Genomic DNA, 21,137 nt, shown 5'->3' with positions numbered 1-21,137 from the left:
AGGGGGCAAATACACAGGGATGTTTCCACCACTGGCATAAAGCTTGCCAAAGGAGAGCCAGCAGCTCTATTGGACTAATGTGGCATTCTTCCACTGAGCCCCCAGCACTGCATCAGAGAAAAGTAAAAAACCCACTCAAGGATATATATTATTTTTATATTTTGGGACAAAAGCAGCTAAACTGTTAAGTTTTTCTAAGTGTACAGATATCCTGCAAGTCCAGGCATATTTCTGCTTGAGTAGAAAAACAACATAAATAGCCTCTGCTCTTATAAATCCACATATCTGTATTTTAACATGGCAGCATTACCAAGAATTAGTAATTAGTTGGAAGTATTTGGTCAAAATCAAATAGGATCAACTTAACTATCTCCCTTGATTTCATTTAGCCTTTTTCAGACTTTCTTAAATTGCTTTAGGCAAAGTTGCTCATAATGAAACAAAAATAAACGATGGCTTGAGGACATTGTGTCAGACTTTAATCAGTGTAGATTAATTCTGTTTTTCAGAAACAAAACACATTGTTTGAGAAGTCTCCAAGTTTGGCAACGCCAGAGCCGGCACATCAAAAGGAAGATTGGTTTAGGCAGGTAAATGTTTTCAGATTACTTGTTTTTGAATGGTTGCCAGACTCTGTTCTCAGTAAAGAGAAATTCTGATTTGTGGGGCCAACACTGCTCTACTGGGAAGGAGTCACTGACAGATACCATCAACAGGTAAGTTGCTGTAAAGATGAAGAAAGCCACAAGGGGAATATTTCTAAGTGTTTACCTACCAAATTTTACTTGGCACTGCCAAGCTGCTAGTCACTGACTATTTCTGAGCAGGATACTATGCATTTGTTGGAAAGTATGGGAAATATATGGGGAAACAGTGGAAACAGTGTCAGACTTTATTTTTGGGGGCTCCAAAATCACTGCAGATGGTGACTGCAGCCATGAAATTAAAAGATGCTTACTCCTTGGAAGAAAAGTTATGACCAAGACACATTACTTTGCCAACAAAGGTCCATCTAGTCCATCTATGGTTCTTCCAGTGGTCATGTATGGATGTGAGAGTTGGACTGTGAAGAAGGCTGAGCACCAAAGAATTGTTGCTTTTGAAGTGTGGTATTGGAGAAGACTCTTGAGAGTCCCTTGGACTGCAAGGAGATCCAACCAGTCCATTCTGAAAGAGATCAGCCCTGGGATTTCTTTGGAGGGAATGATGCTAAAGCTGAAACTCCAGTACTTTGGCCACCTCATGTGAAGAGTTGACTCATTGGAAAAGACCCTGCTGCTGGGAGGGATTGGAGGCAGGAGGAGAAGGGGATGACAGAGGATGAGATGGCTGGATGACATCACTGACTTGATGGAAGTGAGTGTGAGTGAACTCTGGAAGTTGGCGATGGACAGGGAGGACTGGCGTGCTGCGATTCATGGGGTCGCAAAGAGTCGGACACGACTAAGCGACTGAACTGAACTGAACTGATGGATTGGAAACCATGGGATTTCTCTCCCTAGTAACATGGTGAGAAGAGATGAGGCAGCAGAGAACTCTGGAAAGCCACAGCTTCAAGGGGATATTTCAGTATCTATGGTTGCTAAGGTGTAAACTGATCATGGTTTTAATGGAATTTATACAAGTAGTTATTCAGAAACTTGATTTGAATGTGGGCTATTTTTCAGCATTTCTTAGAGAAACTATTGTGTGGAGAGGTTAGGAACAAGTTACAGTATTTCTTTAATAAAGCACCTAGTTAAGCATGTGGAACTTGCTACCTGGAGAGTTAGGACAGGAAGAAAATATAACTAGAGAAAGGTCTAGATTCATGCTGTAAGTAACAAAAAAAGCAATGAATATTCAAAATCATCTCTAACTTTGTCATAAGGGTACCAAGAACATCAGACCAGGAAGGAGAATAAGATGAGCAAAGCTGAGGCTGTGTAGGGTAAAGGAGAGAGAAATTACAATACCTCATTCCTCCAAAAATCTCTTTCAGAATCCAAGCAGACACAGGTCCAAGATCACAAAGACCATTTCATAGAACTGCAATCATTTTTATCCTTAGAGAGGCTGAAAGTGCAAGTACTTCCCTAGCCCAGGGGCCCCTATGTCCATAGAACACAGGAGATGGTGAGGTGTGTGTGTCCTATGAACTCGGATAAGAATACACAACTCTTTTTCATAACTTCTAACTGAAATTTAACTGTCTTAAAAATTACGAATGGAGGCAACAAACCATAGCAGTTTTAATACTTGTGATTTCCATCCATGGAGATAAAAAATATTTTTGTATATTTTAGTAGGTGTAGGTATCTTGAATTATCATTTATACTCATCACATTTCCAAATTATAGTAGGTAAGGAGCCTGTCACTGAGTCTTGTATTTTTTTTTTTACTATTATAACTATTTCAATAGCGCTTATTTCCTTGGCAATCCTTTTTCATAATGCAGTTATGCTTCTCAGACTGCCAAAGGCTTCCATGACACAAACAAGTTACAAACTCCTATCTGTGGGAAAAGCAAAGGGACCTGGGAATCAAGAGGCCTGAATTTACCATAATAGTCATTAATTAATTTTTTAAAAAACTTAAATTTTTAGGACAGTTTTAGATTTACCAAAAAATTGAAAAGATAATACAGAGAGTTCCCACATATTTGGCACCCAGTTTTATCTATAAATAACATATTAATAACATATTAATAACAGTTAGTAGAGTAGGTAATGCAGTGGTAAAGAATCCACCTCAATGCAGAAGACCCAAGAGATGTGGGGTTCAATCCCTGGGTCAGGAAGATCCCCTGGAGGCAGAAATGGCAACCCACTCTAGTATTCATTCTTGCCTGGAAAATTCCATGGACAGAGGAGTCTGGTGGGTTACAGTCCATGGGGTCTCAAGGAGCTGTACATGATAGCATGCACACACACACACACACACACACACAGAGTACAGGTACACTTGTTATAATGAATGAACCAATACTGATACATTATTATTTACTGAAGTCCAGACTTGAATCAGATTCCCTTCAGTTCAGTTCAGTTCAGTCACTCATCGTGTCCGACTCTTTGCAACCCCATGAATCGCAGCACACCAGGCCTCCCTGTCCATCACCAACTTCCAGAGTTCACTCACACTCACTTCCATCAAGTCAGTGATGCCATCCAGCCATCTCATCCTCTGTCGTCCCCTTCTCCTCTTGCCCCCAATCCCTCCTAGCATCAAAGTCTTTTCCAATGAGTCAACTCTTCACATGAGGTGACCAAAGTACTGGAGTTTCAGCTTTAGCATCATTCCCTCCAAAGAAATCCCAGGGCTGATCTCCTTCAGAATGGACTGGTTGGATCTCCTTGCAGTCCAAGGGACTCTCAAGAGTCTTCTCCAACACCACACTTCAAAAGCATCAATTCTTCGGTGCTCAGCTTTCTTCACAGTCCAACTCTCACATCTATACATGACCACTGGAAAAACCATAGCCTTGACTAGAAGCATCTTAGTCAGCAAAGTAATGTGTCTGCTTTTGAATATGCTATCTAGGTTGATCATAGCTTTCCTTCCAAGGAGTAAGCGTCTTTTAACTTCATGGCTGCAGTCACCATCTGCAGTGATTTTGGAGCCCATAAAAATAAAGTCTGACACTGTTTCCACTGTTTCCCCATCTATTTGCCATGAAGTGATGGGACCAGATGCCATGATCTTCATTTTCTGAATGTTGAGCTTTAAGCCAACTTTTTCACTCTCCTCTTTCACTTTCATCAAGAGACTTTTGAGTTCCTCTTCACTTTCTGCCATAAGGGTGGTGTCATCTGCATATCTGAGGTTATGGATATTTCTCCCGGCAATCTTGATTCCAGCTTGTACTTCTTCGAGCCCAGTGTTTTTCATGATGTACTCTGCATAGAAGTTAAATAAGCAGGGTGACAATATACAGCCTTGACATACTCCTTTTCCTATTTGGAACCAGTCTGTTGCTCCATGTCCAGTTCTAACTGTTGCTTCCTGACCTGCATACAGATTTCTCAGGAGGCAGGTCAGGTGGTCTGGTATTCCCATCTCTTTCAGAATTTTCCACAGTTTACTGTGATCCACACAGTCAAAGGCTTTGGCATAGTCAATAAAGCAGAAATAGATGTTTTTCTGGAACTCTCTTGCTTTTCCCATGATCCCAGTGGATGTTGGCAATTTGATCTCTGGTTCCTCTGCCTTTTCTAAAACCAGTTTGAACATCTGGAAGTTCATAGATCATGTATTGCTGAAGCCTGGCTTGGAGAATTTTGAGCATTACTTTTCTAGCATGTGAGATGAGTGCAACTGTGTGGTAGTTTGAGCATTCTTTGGCATTGCCTTTCTTTGGGATTGGAATGAAAACTGACGTTTTCCAGTCCTGTGGCCACTGCTGAGTTTTCCAAATTTGCTGGCATATTGAGTGCAGCACTTTCACAGCATCATCTTTCAGGATTTGAAACAGCTCAACTGGAATTCCATTATCTCCACTAGCTTTGTCCGTAGTGATGCTTTCTAAGGCCCACTTGACTTCACATTCCAGGATGTCTGGCTCTAGATGAATGATCACACCATCATGATTATCCGGGTCGTGAAGATCTTTTTTTGTATAGTTCTTCTGCGTATTCTTGCCACCTCTTCTTAATATCTTCTGTTTCTGTTAGGTCCATTCCATTTCTGTCCTTTATCGAGCCCATCTTTGCATGAAATATTTCCTTGATATTTCTAATTTTCTTGAAGAGATCTCTAGTCTTTCCCATTCTGTTGTTTTCCTCTATTTCTTTGCATTAGTTTTTTTTTTAATTTTAAAATCTTTAATTCTTACATGCATTCCCAAACATGACCCCCCTCCCACCTCCCTCCCCACAACATCTCTCTGGGTCATCCCCATGCACCAGCCCCAAGCATGCTGCATCCTGGTCAGACATGGACTGGCGATTCAATTCTTACATGATAGTATACATGTTAGAATTCCCATTCTCCCAAATCATCCCACCCTCTCCCTCTCCCTCTGAGTCCAAAAGTCCGTTATACACATCTGTGTCTTTTTTCCTGTCTTGCATACAGGGTCATCATTGCCATCTTCCTAAATTCCATATATATGTGTTAGTATACTGTATTGGTGTTTTTCTTTCTGGCTTACTTCACTCTGTATAATTGGCTCCAGTTTAATCTAATGTCCTTTTTCCGTTCCAGGATCCCATCCAGACTAGCACCTTAGATGTGGTCATCACATCTCTTGGCTGTGAAACAACTCATTTTTTCAACCCAAGTTATTTAATATCTTGATTCATATGTGTTTTAGGTACTCTGATAGTTCTTTCCCAAGCAAGTGAATGTTCAGTCAATATATATTGCTGAACTGATTGGTAGCCTAGTCTTCCAAGGAACACAGTTAAGGACAGAGATCACATCTGACAGACTTATTTTGTTCAGCAGGCATGAGCCTTTTTTTTTTTTTTTCCCTTAAATTCTGTAGGTCTTTTATTCTTAGCATGATTGTAGCTGTTATTCTGGTTGATACATAGAAGCAGAATAGCTAAGTAATAACCCACTGTGAGTACTCTGTACAATATTTGAGTGTTAAATTCTCTGTTTCTAAATTCACTACCAGCAGTAGTCTATCAAAATGCCTTGTATTGAGAGATATTTTAAAGCCTATATTTAGGGAAAATAAGTCCATAATTAACTGTGCAATGAGTTGTAAACTTTTACTTTAGAATTTTCTGTGTTTTGTTTTAGTTTGCTTTGGCTTTTAATATAAATTTGAATTCTTTTTGGCAGAGTAAGCATGTTTCCATTTGACCACAGCTCTGCCACACCTCTACCCTCTCTGCAAGTTCCTATTATATTATATACTGCCCTGCTTAACTCACTTCTGTAACTGACCCTTGCATACTTTTGCTTTTTCAACTCATTATGCAGTTTTCTGTGTTTTAGAGATTTTTGAAAAAATTCCAAGTTATATGTTACAAATAAATGTCACATATCCAGAGGTGAGTCTTTATGGGGACTGGGAGGAGATGCAGCTGGACTAGCTACTTCATTTACTTTTATTGTGTCTTGTCTTCCTACCTAGGAAATGATTACATAGGACACAAATTTTATATTTCCCTTGCATCTATAACTCCTTTCTTTCCTGTCCCCCTACTATGTCTGACATGATTCTTGCTACATACTGCTGCTGCTAAGTCGCGTCAGTCATGTCTGACTTTGTGTGACCACATAGACGGATGCCCACCAGGCTCCCCTGTCCCTGGGATTCTTCAGGCAAGAACACTGGAGTGGGTTGCCATTTCTTTCTCCAATGCATGAAAGTGAAAAGTGAAAGTGAAGTCACTCAGTCGTGTCTGACTCTTAGCAACCCCATGGACTGCAGCCTACCAGGCCCCTCTGTCCATGGGATTTTCCAGGCAAGATTACTGGATTGGGGTGCCATTGCCTTCTCCATGCTACATGCTAGGGGCTCAATATAAGATATTTTATGAATTTCTCTTGGTATTATCTGACTCAGATGACTATTGTATCTACTACTGTGGACTAGAATCACATAGAAGAAATGGAGTAGCCCTCATAATCAACAAAAGAGTCCAAATAGATTCAATGGACTAGATCTAGTAAACAGAGTGCTTGAAGAACTATGGATAGAGGTCTGTAATATTATACAAGAGGCAGTGAACAAAACCATCCCAAATAAAAAGTAAAGCAAGAAGGCAAAGTGGTTGTCTGAGGAGGCTTTATAAATAGCTGAAGAAAGAAGAGAAGTGAAAAGCAAGGAAGAAAGGAAAAGGTACACTCAACTAAACACAGAGTTCCAGAGAATAGCGAGGAGAGACAAGAAGGCCTTCTTCAATGAACAATGCAAAGAAATATAAGAAAGCAATAGAAGGGGAAAGACTAGAGATCTCTTCAAGAGAAGTAGAAATATAAAAGGGATATTTTATCAAAAGATGGGCACAATAAGGGACAGAAGTGGCCAAGACCTAGTATAGAAGCAGAAGAGATCAAGAAGAGATGGCCAAGAATACACAGAACTGTACAAAAAAGGTCTTAATGACCCAAATAACCACGATGGTGTGTTTACTCACTCAGAGCAAGACATTCTGGAGTGTGAAGTCAAGTGAGCCTTAGGAAACACTGCTGTCAGTAGTGAAGGCAATGGACTTCCAGCAGAGATATTTAAAATCCTAAAAGATGATGCTATCAAAGTGCTGCACTCAATATGCCAGGGAATTTGGAAATCCCAGCAGTGGCCACAGGACGGGAAAAGGTCAATCCTCATCCCAATTCCCAAGAAGGGCAGCACTAAAGCCACCTAAAGCTGTATGGTTCAAACCACCATACAGCTGCACTCATTTCCCATGCTAGTTAGTGAGGTTATGCTCAAAATCCTACATGCCACGCTTCAGCATTACGTGAACTCAGAAATTCCAGATGTCTGAGCTGGGTTTAGCAAAGACATGGAAACCAGAGTTCAAATTGCCAAAATTTGCTAGATCATAGAGAAAGCATGGGAATTCCAGAAAAACATCTACCTCTGTTTCATTGACTACACTAAAGCCTTTGACTGTGTGGATTATAACAAACTGTGGAAAACTCTTAGAGATGGGAATACCAGACCATCTTACCCATCTCCTGAGAAACCTGTGTGCAGGTCAAGAAGCAACAGTTAGAACCTTGTATGGAACAACTGACTGATTCAGGATTGATAAAGAAGTATGCCAAGGCTGTTTATTGTCATCCTGTTTATTTAACTTATACACAGAGCACATCATGAGAAATGCTGGGCTGGATGAGTTACAAGATGGAATCAAGACAGGCGAGAGATTTACCAACAGCCTCAGGTATGCAAATGATATCACTCTAATGGCAGAGGGTGAAGAGGAACTAAAGGGCCTTAGCTCCTTTTGATGAGGGTGAAAGAGGAGAGTGAAAAAAGCTGGCTTAAAACTAAACCTTAAAAAAAAACAACACTAAGATTATGGCATCTGGTCCCATCAATTCATGGCAATTAGAAGGGGAAAAGGTGGAAGCAGTGACAGACGTCCTTTGCTTGGGCTCTAAAATCACTGTGGATAGTGACTGCAGCCATGAATTAGACGATTGCTTCTTGGCAGGAAGTTATGATAAACCTAGGCAGTGTGTTAAAAAGCAAAGACGTCACCTTGCTGACAAAGGTTCATATGGTAAAGGTTATGGTCTTTCCAGTAGTCACGTATGGTTGTGAAAGCTGGACCTTAAAGAAGGCACAGTGCCAAAGAACTGATTCTTTCAAACTGTGGTGCTGGAGAAGACTCTTGAGAGTCCCTTGGACAGCAAGGAGATCACACCAGTCAATTTTACAGAAAATCAGCCCTGAGTACTCATTGGAAGGACTGATGCTGAAGCTCCAATGCTTTGGCTGGCTGATGCGAACAGCTGACTCATTGGAAAAGACCCTGATGCTTGGAAAGATTGAAGGCAAGAGGAGAAGAGGGCAACAGAGAATTAGAGGTTGAATGGCATCACTGATGCAATAGACATGAACTTGGGCAAACTCCAGGAGATGGTGGGGGACAGGGAGGCCTGGTTTGCTGCAGTCCATGGGGTTGTGAAGAGTTGAACACAACTTGGAAACTGAACAACACCAACAACATCTTGGAAATTTTTAAGAGATTATTTTTAAGAGCAGTTTTAGGTTTACAGAAAATTTGAGCATAACGTAAAGAGATTTCCTGCATATTCCCTACCCTGACATATGCACAACCTTCCTCACTATCAAAATCCATTGCAGTGGTAGAATTGCTACAATTGCTGAACCTACATTCACAGAATTATCACTCAAAGCCACAGTTTACATTACAGCTCACTCTTGGTGTGGTACATTCTATGGGCTTATATATTGACATGTATTCATCTTTACAGTATCATAGTACTTTCACTGCTAACCCTTGGTAATCACAGATCCTTTCACTGTCTCCATAGTTTTGCCTTTCCCAGAATGTCATAGAGTTGATATCATATAGCAACAGCCTTTTAAGATTGACTTCCTTCGCATAGTAATACTCATTTAAGTTTCCTCTGTGTTATTTTCTTGGCTTAATGGCTCATTTTTTTCAGTACTGAATAATATTCCATTATCTGTATTTACCACCTACTGAAGGACATTTTGGCAATTATGAATAAAGCTTTTACAAACACCCTTATGTATGCTTTGTGTAGACATAAGTTTTCAACTCATATAGGTAAATACCAAGAAGCACAACTTCAAGATCATATGAGCTTCTCAAGCAGCTGAGCAATAAAGAATACATGCACCAGTACAAAAGATGCAGGAGATGTGGGTTCAGTCCCTGGATCCAGAAGATTCCCTGGAGAAGGAAATGGTAACCCAGTCTGGTGTTCTTGCCTGGGAAATCCCATGGACAGAGAAGCCTGGCAGGCTATTGTACTTGGGGTCACAGAGAGTTGGGCACAGCCGAGCTTACACACACGTGCATGGTAAAAGTATGTTTAGCTTTGTAAGAAACTGCCAAACTCTCTTCTAAAGTGGTTGTACCATGTTGTAGCGCACTACCAATGGGGCTTCCCTGGAGGCTCAGATGGTGAAGAATCTGTCGGCAACACAGGAGACGTGGGTTTGATCCCTGGGTAGGGAAAATCCCATGGAGAAGAGAAGGGCAACCACTCCAGTATTCTTGCCTGGAGAACCCCATGGACTGAGGAGCCTGGCGGGCTACAGTCCATGGGGTCACAGAGTCAGACATGGCTGATTGACTAAGCATGTAGCACACATGTTCTCTTTGCTTTACTGCCTTGTCCTCATTTGGTATGGTTAGTGTTTTGCATTTTGGTGTGTAGTGCTATCTCACCGTTGGTTTAATTTGCAATCTTCTAATGACATATGGTGTTGAGCATCTCTTCATATGCTTATGTTATCATTGGCCTAGCTTTTTTGATGAGGTATCTATTCAAATTTTTTGCCCATGTTTAAATTGGGGAATTCTTGAGTGTTATGAGTTTTTATATATTTTAGATAGCAGTCCTTTACCAGTTATATACTTTGCAAATATTTTCTCCCAGTCTGTGGTTTGTCTTCTCATTCTCTTGACTATCTTTCACAGAATAGCTTTAAAAATAGACAGCCGTGGGTTTGTCATAGATAGCTTTTATTATGTTGAGGTATGTTCCTTCTATTCCTGCTTTCTGGAGAGTTTCTATCATAAATGGATGTTGAATTTTGTCAAAGGCCTTCTCTGCATCTACTGAGATAATCATATGGTTTTTATTTTTCAATTTGTTAATGTGGTGAATTACATTGATTGATTTGCAGATATTGAAGAATCCTTGCATCCCTGGGATAAAGCCCACTTGGTCATGGTGGATGATCTTTTTAATGTGTTGTTGGATTCTGATTGCTAGAATTTTGTTGAGGATTTTTGCATCTATGTTCATCAGTGATATTGGCCTGTAGTTTTCTTTTTTTGTGACATCTTTGTCAGGTTTTGGTATTAGGGTGATGGTGGCCTCATAGAATGAGTTTGGAAGTTTACCTTCCTCTGCAATTTTCTGGAAGAGTTTGAGGAGGATAGGTGTTAGCTCTTCTCGAAATTTTTGGTAGAATTCAGCTGTGAAGCCATCTGGACCTGGGCTTTTGTTTGCTGGAAGATGTGGAGATTCCTTAAAAAATTGCAAATAGAAATACCTTATGACCCAGCAATCCCACTCCTGGGCATACACACCGAGGAAACCAGAATTGAAAGAGACACATGTACCCCAATGTTCATTGCAGCATTGTTTATAATAGCCAGGACATGGAAACAACCTAGATGTCCATCAGCAGATGAATGGATAAGAAAGCTGTGTACATATACACAATGGAGTATTACTCAGCAGTTAAAAAGAATTCATTTGAATCAGTTCTGATGAGATGGATGAAACTGGAGCCGATTATACAGAGTGAAGTAAGCCAGAAAGAAAAACACCAATACAGTATACTAACACATATATATGGAATTTAGGAAGATGGCAATGACGACCCTGTATGCAAGACAGGGAAAGAGACACAGATGTGTATAACGGACTTTTGGACTCAGAGGGAGAGGGAGAGGGTGGGATGATTTGGGAGAATGACATTCTAACATGTATACTATCATGTAAGAATTGAATCGCCAGTCTATGTCTGATGCAGGATGCAGCATGCTTGGGGCTGGTGCATGGGGATGACCCAGAGAGATGTTATGGGGAGGGAGGTGGGAGGGGGGTTCATGTTTGGGAACGCATGTAAGAATTAAAGATTTTAAAATTTAAAAAATAAAAAACTAAAAAAAAAAAAAGTTAAAAAAAAAATAGACAGCCAAAGAGAATTTGCTGTATGGCTCAGGAAGCTCAAACAGGGGCTCTATCAACCTAGAGGGGTGGAATGGGGAAGGAAATGGGAGGGAATTTCAGAAGGGAGAGGATATATGTATACCTATGGCTGATTCATGTTGAAGTTTGACAGAAAACAGCAAAATTCTATAAAGCAATTATCCCTCAATAAAAATCAATTAATTAAAAAATCCAGCTTTTAATTTTAATGAAATTTACCATTTATCAATTATTTCTTTCTTGGATTGTACTTCTAGTGTTGTTTCTAAAAAGGCCTTGCAAAATGCACAGTCAAGTAAGTTTTCTCCTATTGTCTAGGAGTTTTATAGTTTTGTATTTTAGATTTAGATCTGATCCATTTTGAGTTAATTTTTGTGAAAAGTATAAGATCTGTATCTAGATTCATTTTTTTGCATATGGATATTCAGTTGTTATAGCACCATTTGGAAAGATATCTTTGTTCCATTGTGCTGCCATTGCTCCTTTGCCAGAGATCAGTGACTATATGGATCTATTTCTAGACTCTGTTCTCTTCCATTGATCCATTTCTTTATTCTTTCACCAATCCAACAGTGTCTTGATTACTGTAGCTTTTGATTACTGTATGTAAATTGAGTAAAGTCGGTCATTTGACTGTTCCTCAATATTCTGTTGGCTATTCTGGAATCAGTTTGCTGATATCCACAAAATGACTTGCTGAGTTTTGATTGGGATTTTGTTGAACCTATAGATTAAGACATGAGATATAAGTGCTTATTAAGCTTTTTACTGTGTCACATTTGTTATATCACTGACCAAAGCAAGTTAAATGCCAACCCCATAGTCTATGGAGAGGACTACACCAGGCTGTAGATACCAAACATATGATTCACTGAGGGCCATTAGTGAAGAACCTTCCAAAGTATTGTAACATTACACTCCTTTATCAGTGACAGAGAGATTTTACTAATAGCAGATTTACTTTTCAGATACGGAAATTAAGATTCAGAAAGTTCTCAGGGTCATTTTAGAGAAGGCAATGGCACCCACTCCAGTACTCTTGTCTGGAAAATCCCATGGGAGGAGGAGCCTGGTAGGCTGCAGTCCATGGGGTCGTGAAGAGTCGGACACGACTGAGCGACTTCACTTTCGCTTTTCACTTTCATGCATTGGAGAAGGAAATGGCAACCCACTCCAGTGTTCTTGCCTGGAGAATCCCAGGGACGGGGGAGCCTGGTGGGCTGCCATCTATGGGGTCGCACAGAGTCGGACGCAATTTAAGCGACTTAGCAGCTGCAGCTTAGCAGCAGCAGGGTCATTTGGCTAGAGTAAAAAATACTCATATAATATTTACTATGTGCCATGCACTATATCACTCAGGTAACCTTCACTATCTAAGGTTGGTACTATTATTTTTTTCCTTTTTTCAGATGATAAAACCAAGGTATGATGGTGCTAAACAAGATGCCAAAGATAAAATGATTAATAAGTGGCATGAGCAAACTTCAAACCACAAACAAGCATCTCAACTTGAAGCCCAGTTCTTAAGAATAACGTTTTCCTGTGTTACCTCCACTGCACAGATCTATCATTGTATAGTGTGGCTCCTAGCCTCTTCTGTAGGCCTCTGAAGGTTTTTTGAGAGCATTAATAACTGAGATGAGTTGTCACTACTTACTAAGTAGCCATCATCACACAATGTGATTTTGGCTCAAAAGTCCATGAATGAGGGATTCTCTGTGCTTTACCCAAATATGATGTGTATTTTTCTTTTCTTAAACAGCTGTGTTAAATAATACTAGCTGCTGAAATAAGCCGACCCCAAATCTCAGTGTTTGACCCAACAAAGGTTTATTTCTCACTTATAGTCCAATAGGGGTGAGTAGTGGGGCTCTGCTCTTCCTATGCTACGGTCATGTTACTTTCAGCTTGTGGCTTATTTAGGTGGCCTTAGTGTCATCCAACCAGCAGATGAAGAGAAGAGAAAACAAATACGAAAATCTTACATTCTTAATTGCTTTGCTTCTATTCATTTCATGAGTAAGAATTAGGTAATGTAATGTAAATGTGGGTTAAATGTAAATAATCTACAATGGTCTAGTGAATGTAATTTAGCTGCATGCCTAGGAGAATAAGAAGATGCATTTGGTCAGTCTCTGCTAAACAAATTTTTTCCATTTATTTAAATAAGTATAAAAATATACTTCACATATAACATGAAGAACTACTTTCCCTTAGCAACCTTTCAATAAGAACTCAGCTCCCTTAAGGCAATCTATGTTTTGAAGTGTTTTTGGCTTGAAATTATGTTGGATGAGTGTAACAGGCTTACAAGGACTCAGGAAAATGCTAAAGAAGATGAAGTTTCTCTAATAAGTCTATAAGAATTGCATATGACTTTTTCACATTATTTTTGAAAGAGATCATAAAGCAAACATGTATATTCCAGAATTATAATTAACAAAGTCATGAAGGAAGTGAAGTTGTATAATGCATTCTTTCCTTTTCCTTGTTGGACCACTCTCTCTTCATCCTCCCATTTCTAGGTACCAGCACCCCTGTGTTGGCTGTCCAACACCATTCCCCTCCTTCACTCAGCATTTATCAGCCTTATGTCCTATGAAGGCTTTGCATGGTGCCTAATTGGAGAAACTACTTCACAGTCTGAAACTGACAGCTGATTTAGCTAAATGTGATATCACTTCCAGGAATATTCAGAATTCAACAGGCTTTCTTGGCAATATAACAGTTAAGAAGAATGAAATCTCTGTCTATTCTGTTGGACTTGGAGGGCTGCAGCAAGCCTACAGGGCTTTTTAGTGTGGCTTCCAATTCATACCATAGACATTTGCCAAGAGGAGATATTAAGGGAGTCTACCCTGACCTTTATGAAGGCTTCAAATGCTACTGAATAACTAGTGCTGTGGCCGGTAGTTTTCAATATCCTGCATTCTTAGTAATTCTATTATGATAGTGACTCACTTGTCAGTCATCTTTCATTTCCAGCTGTTGCTAGCAAGTACCTGAAAAGAAGGGGAAAGATCTCTAAGCTACTGAGGTAGCTTCATGCCACACAAACTGAGGCCCTTGAATCCACTGAAGAGATCCTTTGACATGCCCTCAGGATCAATTTTTATTGATCAATTTTAATAAGGTAAGTAGCCTGATTTCCAATCTAAGAGTACATTGAAGGTAACAAATAAGAGGACACAAAAAGAGGGCTTTTATAAATCAAGAACAATTTGGGCAAACTGCAGTGACAAATCACATGGATGTGGAAAGAAGAGAAAATAAAACAAACAAACAAAATTGGTAGTCTGGAGGCATTTAAGGTAGAGGCAAACATCTTAATGATCCCTTTGAGCAAATTCACAAAACTACAGTGAACTAACTGCTGTTTAACAACATTCAGAAGAGATGGAGATACGATTAGTATGCTCTAGTTAAAGAGGCATGGACTTTTATCAAAGCCAAAAATTGGGGGAAGACACCAGTATCTGTTGAAAGGAACAAAAATCCTCTAGGAGTGGGGACAGTGTGAGGCAATATTGTAAAGTTAAAGGTGGAGAGCTCCCCATCTTTAATCTCTTGGAGACATGAGTTATCGCATAAAATATGCAACAGTTAACCTGGCCTTTTTGTGTTTTTGCATATTCTTCATTCTTTCTGATGAAGAAAGTGTAATGCAGGATTGTGCAGAATGTATGCTAAAATAAAAATACTTCTCTCAAAGCTAGTATTTCAGTAGTACCTGGGGATGTGGAGTCTTCACAATGTAACTTATTAAAGAAGATCAAAGATCGTTCTAGCTCAGAGGCCACATGCTGTGTGACCACAACACACATCAAGGCCATAGTGATGGAAAAGGCCAACACAGAGATGCAAGCTGAGCCCCCACTGAAGTGCTCATCATAAGAAATATTATTTGCCTTAAAAATAGTGATTTGGATTACACTGAATATATATGTTAATTTGGGAGAATTGATATGTTAATGATATCGGTATCTTAACAGTATCTTTGTTGGTATTTTAACAATCTTCCAATTCATGAACAAGGTTGTTATTGTTGTTCAGTTGCTAAGTTAAGTCTGACTCTTTGCAACCCCATGGACTGCAGCATGACAGGCTTCCCTGTCCCTCACTATCTTCCGGAGTTTGCTCAAATTCATGTCCATTGAGTCGGTGATGCCATCCAACCATCTCATTCTCTGTTGCCCTCTTCTCCTTTCCTCAATCTTTCCTAGCATCAGGGTCTTTCCCAGTGAGTCAGCTCTTTGCATCAGGTGGCCAGAGGACAGGGATTTCAGCTTCAGAGTCAGTCCTTCCAGTGATATTTAGGGTTGATTTCCTTTAGGATTGACTTTTTTGATCTGTTTGATCTTGCTGTTCAAGGGACTCTCAACAATCTTCTCCAGCACCACAGTTTGAAAGTATCAATTCTTTGGCGCTCAGCTTTCTTTATGGTCCAACTCTCATATCTGTACATGACTACTGGAAAAAATCATAGCTTTGATTATATGGACCTTTGTCAGCAAAGTGATGTTTCTGCTTTTAAAAAGGTGTCCAGTTTTGTCATAGCTTTTCTTCCAAGGATCAAGTGTCTTAATTTCATGTCTGAAGTCATTGTCTGCAGTGATTTTGGAGCCCAAGAAAAGAAAATATGTTACTGCTTCCACTTTTTCCACTTCTAATTGCCATGAAGTTATGGGACTGGACACCATGATCTTAATTTTTTGAATGTTAAGCTTGTGAGTCATCCAGCCAAGCATATCACATGATGTACTCTGCATAAAAGTTAAATAAGCAGAGTGACAATATACAGCCTTGATGTACTCCTTTCCTGTTTTTGAACAAGTCTGTTGAATCAGGTACATCTAAGTTTTCATAAATTTCTCTCAGCAATGTTTTACAGTTTTTCTGCATTCAAGTCTTATAAAATATTGGGCAGATGTGCACCTAAATATCTCATATTTTTATGCAGGTGGAAATGATATTTTTAATTTCAACTTTAAACTGTTCATTGCTGGTATATTGAACTCTCATTGATTTTTATATGTCGATTATGCACACTGAAATCTCACTGAAATTAACTTTCTCCTTCTAGTAGTTTTTTGTAGAGTTTCTTGGACTTTCTACATAGATGATCATTAATCTGGTAAAAAAAAAAAGATTTTTGCTCTTTCTTTCAATACAGATGTCTTTTTTCTCTCTTAATGCACTGGTCAGATTCTCCAGTATAATGCTGAATAGCAAGGGATGGGAATGAATATCCATGTCCTGTTTCTGATCTTTGGGGAAAAAATTTAGTCTTTCAACACTGAAGTATGCTGCCAGTGATAGTATTCTTTAGATCCCCTTTATCATGTTGAAGATGTTCCCTTCTATTCCTAGTTTACTGAGCTTTTATCAGGAATGAATATCTGATTTGTTAAATGCCTTTTCTCTATTCAGATGAAGTGCTTTCTTTTCAGCTTTTTACTATGTTGAATTACATTAATTGGCGTTCAAATGCTAAACTAGTTCTGTATTTCTGGGATAAACCCAGCTTGGCCATGATCAACTTTGCTAAAAATCTGTAAACAATTTTGTGTCTATGTTCATCAGAGATATTGGAAATGTGAGAGTTGGACCATTAAGAAGGCTGAGTGCTGAAAAATTGATGCTTTTGAACTATGGTGTTGGATAAAACTCTTGAGAATCCCTTGGACAGCAAGGAGATCAAACCTGTCAATCCTAAAGAAAATCAACCCAAAATATTCATTGGAGGGGTGAGGCTGAGGCTAAAGCGCCAGCATTTTGGCCATCTGATGCGAAGAGCAGACTCATTGGAAAGACCCTGATGCTAGGAAAGATTGAAGGCAGGAGGAGAAGGGGATGACAGAGGATGAGATGGTTGAATGGCATGTCGGATTCAATGGATATGAGTTTGAGCAAACTTCAGGAGATAGTGAAGGACAGGGAAGCCTGGAGTACTGCAGTCTGTAGGGTCAGAAAAAGTCGGACATGACTGAGTGACTGAACAACAACAACAATGGCTTCATAGAATGACTTGGGAAATAGTCCCCTCTCAATGGTTTTTGAAGAGTTTGTGTGGAATTCATATTTCTTCCATAAAAGTTTGGTAGAGTTCTCCAGCAAGTCATTGGGCTTGCAGTTTTCTTTATAGGAAAATTTAACTACAAATTCAGTTTCCTTACTAGACAGGGCCATCTATCTATTTTTTCTTGATTGAGTTTTGGTAGTTTGTACTTTCAAGTAATTTGTCTATCTATGTTAGAATTCATTGATGTAAAGTTATTCATAATATTCCCTTATTATTTTAATGTCTGTAGAGACTGAACCTATCATGATAGCACTTCTCATTCTTCAAATGAGTAGTTTATGCTTTCTTTCTATTTTTCTGCTCAATCTGGGTAGAATTTTATCAATTTTGTTTGTCTTCTCAAAAGCCAGCTACTGGTTTCATTGATATTCTCTATTATTTTTCTTTTCCTTTATTTCCATTATGATGTTTATTATTTCCTTAGTTTGTTCTTCCTCTAGTTTCTTAAGGTGAAATCTGAGGTTATGAATTTGAGACCTTTCTTATTTTCTACAATTGGCCCTAATGCTATAAATTCTCCTCTAATAAGTGTTTCAGCAACATTCCATAACTGTGGTTTTATTTTCATTCACTTCAAAATATTGCCTAATTCTTCTCTTGGTTTCTTCTTTGACCCATGAATCACATAATAGTATTGTTTAGATTCTACATGTTATTTATTTAGAGATTTTTCAGATCTCTTTCTTTTATTGATTTCTAATTTATTTTCACTGTAGTCAGAGAACATATTTTACATGACTTGAATCTTTCTGAATTTATTGAGACCAGTTTTATGGCCCAGAATATGGTCTATCTTGATAAATGTTCTGGGTGGACTTGAAAAGAATGATGTTGTTGAGGAGAGAGCTTTAAAATGTCTGTTGAATCAAAGTAGTTGTCAATATGAAAATCTTCTGTATGTTTGCAGACTTTCTGTCTACTTGTTCTATCCATTATTGAGAGTACAGTATTGAAATCTTAATTTGTGACTATGTCTATTTCGACATGTCTTTTGCAGCTCTTTTATTAGGCAGATTACATGTTTGGAATTGTGTCCTCTTGATGTTGTCACTGCTTTAATATTATAAAATCACCTTTTTTTTTAATCCATGGAAATATCCTTTGCTTTAAAATCTATTTCTCTGATATAATTATAGCCATTCTAGCTTTCTTTTGACTAGTTTTAGTGTGGTATATCATTTATCATCATTTTCACTATTTGTGTCTTCATATTTAAAATGTTTTTTTTTTTTGTATACAGTATATAATTGAGTATTGATTTTTGAAAATCCAGTATGACAATCTTTGTCTTTTAATTAATGGTGTTTTTAATTAAGTTTTTGAATGATTCCACATTTTCTCTTTTGCTGCATTATTAACTATAATTGTTTGTTTCATCATATAGGTGATTGTTTTATGTTAAACAACTCTAATCTACCACAATTTACTTTCAAGTGATACTATACCACTTCACATATATATATAAGAACTGTTGTACAGTATACTTTAATTTTTATCCTCCTGGCTTTAATGCTATTTTTCATTATGTATTTATACATATGTATCCCACAAAACATTGTTATTATTATATTTAATAAGATATTTAAATAATAAGTAAAATCTTACTTATTTATCAAGAAGTTTATCATGTAGTTACCATTATGCTCTTCATTAATTCCTTTGTGTGGCTCTAGTTTTCTATCTAGTATTATTTTTCTATTATCTCAAGATCTACTAGTGATGAATATTTATTCTAAAATATATTTTTGCTGGGTATAAATTTGTAGTTTGACAGTTTTTTTTTTCTTTTAGTACTTTAAAAATGTAGCTGTCTTTTCACCTCTGTAAGTTTGCTTTGAGTTTTTTATTTCTTCTCTCTCTCTACTTAATTTTTTTAAACATCTGGAATACAGTTATAAAAATAACTTTGTAATGCCCATCTGATAATTTTAACATCTGTGTCATTCTGATTTGGTTTCAGTTGGTTGATTTTTGTCCTCATTATGGGATATATTTTTTGACTTCTTTCTATGTCTGATAATCTTTAATTAGATGCTTACTTGATTGGCATTGTGATTTTTACCTTATATTCTTAAAATTTGTATTTAAATTACTAGGAAACAGTTTAATCATTTTAAGTTTGCTTTTAAGAGTTGTTAGGTGGGATCAGAGCAGCATTTAGTCTAGGGGTAATTTTAAATTTCTTCCCTTTTACTGAAGCAACTCCATTTGAGTTATTTCCCATGTCTTGTGAATCATCAGGTCTATTGCCTGGCTAGTGCAAAAAAGCACTGTCCTCAGTAGTAGCCTCTCATCATTGTTTTCTTGGATTCAGATGGTTTCCTCATATTCATACACCAGTCAGAAGTCAGTTAAGTATTTGTCTCTAAAATTATTTCTCTGTGAAGCTCTGTCCTGTTCAGTATTTTGTCCTGTAAACTCTAGCTTCCTTGATCTAGACAAGGTCTGCCTCCTCAACTCAGGGAGTCTTCTAGGCTCCTCCTGAGTTTCCCCACCTAAACTGAAGACTATAAACTCTCTCAAGAAAGTAAGCCAGGGTAATAACAGAGCCTGCGTCATTTGCTCTCTATCTCCCAGTGATCACTGTCCTTTATGTCTTACTTTCTGATGTCTCAAGAACAGTTGCTGCTGTTGGTCAGTTGCTCAGTCATGTCCAACTGTTTGTAGTAGCTTCATGTATTTTGTTTTTCATTGTTTCTTTTCTGTTTTTTTTTTTTTTTTGGTTGTGTTGTTCTGATTTCAATTGGGAGTATGAATATGATCCATATTACTCAATCTATTCCAGAAACAGAAGTAACTAAGCTTTTTTCTGCTTTTATTTTATTATAGATTATAATATTTAATGGTTAGTGCTTTTAGTGTCCTGTTTAAGCAATCTTTGACTCTTCCCAGGGAACAAAGATATTATCTTTGTTTTCACTTAAGTCTTTATTTGTTGCACTTTTCACATTTAGATATGCAATCAATCTGGAATTAATTTTTATATGGTATAAAGTAGGGGTCAAGAAACATTTTTTCGGTATTAATATGTAAATGACCCAGCACTACTTACTGAAAAGGCCATACTTTCTGTACTTCAGTGTAGCATCAACCTTTGCCATTAATCAGGTGAATGAATGTACATTTATTTCTTTGCTTATGGACTCTGTTGTGTTCCATTTGTCAGGCTGCCTATAACTTCATCAACACTATGCTTTTATAATACAGTGAGTCTTGGTCATAACTTTCCTTCCAAGGAGTAAGCATCTTTTAATTTCATGGCTGCAATCACCATCTGCAGTGATTTTAGAGCCCCCGCCCCACAAAAAGTCTGTCACTGTTTCCACTGTTTCCCCATCTATTTGTCATGAAGTGATGGGACCAGATGCCATGATCTTAGTTTTCTGAATGTTGAGCTCTAAGCCAACTTCTTCACTCTCCTCTTTCACTTTTATCAAGAAGCTCTTTAGTTCTTCTTCACTTTTTGCCATAAGGATGGTGTCATCTGCATATCTGGGATTCTTGATATTTCTCCTGGCAATCCTGATTCCAGCCTGTGTTTCATCCAGCCTGGCATTTTGCGTGATGTACTCTGCATATAACTTAAATAAGCAGGGTGACAATATACAGGCTTGACATACTCCTTTTTCTATTTGGAACCAGTCTGTTGTTCCATGTCCAGTTCTAACTGTTGCTTCCTGACCTGCATACAGATTTCTCAAGAGGCAGGTCAGGTGG

At 38.3% G+C, this 21,137-nt stretch overlaps 1 long non-coding RNA gene across 4 annotated transcripts in view; it reads left to right on the top strand.

Annotated features, from left to right (window-relative positions):
- The first annotated feature begins 635 nt into the window (after positions 1 to 635).
- LOC138421634 (uncharacterized) overlaps positions 636 to 21,137 on the top strand; it is a 122,725-nt gene continuing 102,223 nt past the window's right edge. Inside the window, exons 1-2 of one of the 4 annotated variants that reach the window (XR_011249563.1) lie at positions 645 to 716; positions 14,324 to 14,471. This is a non-coding gene — a long non-coding RNA (uncharacterized lncRNA). Of the gene's footprint in view, positions 717 to 14,323; positions 14,472 to 21,137 lie in introns of all 4 variants that reach the window. The other 3 variants (XR_011249562.1, XR_011249566.1, XR_011249565.1) reach the window with 3 other exon arrangements.

This window comes from Ovis canadensis, chromosome 16 (assembly GCF_042477335.2).
Source record: "Ovis canadensis isolate MfBH-ARS-UI-01 breed Bighorn chromosome 16, ARS-UI_OviCan_v2, whole genome shotgun sequence".
Taxonomy (NCBI): domain Eukaryota; kingdom Metazoa; phylum Chordata; class Mammalia; order Artiodactyla; family Bovidae; genus Ovis; species Ovis canadensis.
The sequence above is the reverse complement of the archived record's forward strand: the minus strand, read 5'-3'. Positions and strand labels throughout refer to the sequence as shown.